The sequence below is a fragment of the Limulus polyphemus genome, unplaced genomic scaffold (assembly GCF_000517525.1).
Source record: "Limulus polyphemus unplaced genomic scaffold, Limulus_polyphemus-2.1.2 Scaffold4450, whole genome shotgun sequence".
NCBI classification, from domain to species: domain Eukaryota; kingdom Metazoa; phylum Arthropoda; class Merostomata; order Xiphosura; family Limulidae; genus Limulus; species Limulus polyphemus.
In genome coordinates, this window is record NW_013670060.1 from 62,243 (window position 1) to 63,342 (window position 1,100).

Genomic DNA, 1,100 nt, shown 5'->3' on the forward strand with positions numbered 1-1,100 from the left:
TTGAGTGTTCTTACTTCCAGGTAACAGTCTAAATAAACCATGGAACTATTTTTGTTGGTTCCTCAACTAAATCACGTTACTTCTAGGTAACGTTCCAATTTATAGCTTACCAAAATATATTTCACAAAAACATTTTTTTGTGTGCAATATGGGCATATTTAAGTAAGAAATTCAAAGAAATTTTTGTTCACGGTATTTTTATAATGTGTGTGCAATAAACGGTTAACGATGTTCCTTTGAATTATAATCTTTTTCTTTTTTTTAATGAGTAAACGGATGTTATCCATGACTTTATAAAAGTAATTCCAATGTTCGCTTTTAGTCATATGCTTGTCCGAAGTAAATCTCCACATGTAAAGCGGTGGGCTTAAGTTATATATAATCTCATTGGGTTCAACTGTTATAATATCTTTAACAAGGGACCGTCATAATCTAAATTAAAATAAACAAACAAACAACACACTGGATATTTACTTGCAGAGTAAAGCTAAGAGAAGTTTTGTAGATAAAAAGAAAACTGTGGTAAATATCATTTTTGTAAATAAATCTATTCTACGTTAACTCAGTATAGGTAAGGGGGATAGAACAAGAGTAATACGTTGTTATCGTAAGGGGATAGAACAAGAGTAATACGTTGTTATCGTAAGGGCATAGAACAAGAGTAATACGTTGTTATCGTAAGGGGATAGAACAAGAGTAATACGTTGTTATCGTAAGGGCATAGAACAAGAGTAATACGTTGTTATCGTAAGGGGATAGAACAAGAGTAATACGTTGTTATCGTAAGGGGATAGAACAAGAGTAATACGTTATCGTAAGGGGATAGAACAATAGTAATACGTTGTTATCGTAAGGGGATAGAACAAGAGTAATACGTTGTTATCGTAAGGGGATAGAACAGGAGTAATAAATTGTTATTGTAAGGGGATAGAACAAGAGTAATACGTTGTTATTGTAAGAGGAACAAGAGTAATACGTTGTTATTGTAAGGGGATAGAACAAGAGTAATACGTTGTTATTGTAAGAGGAACAAGAGTAATACGTTGTTATTGTAAGGGGATAGAACAAGAGTAATACGTTGTTATTGTAAGAGGAACAAG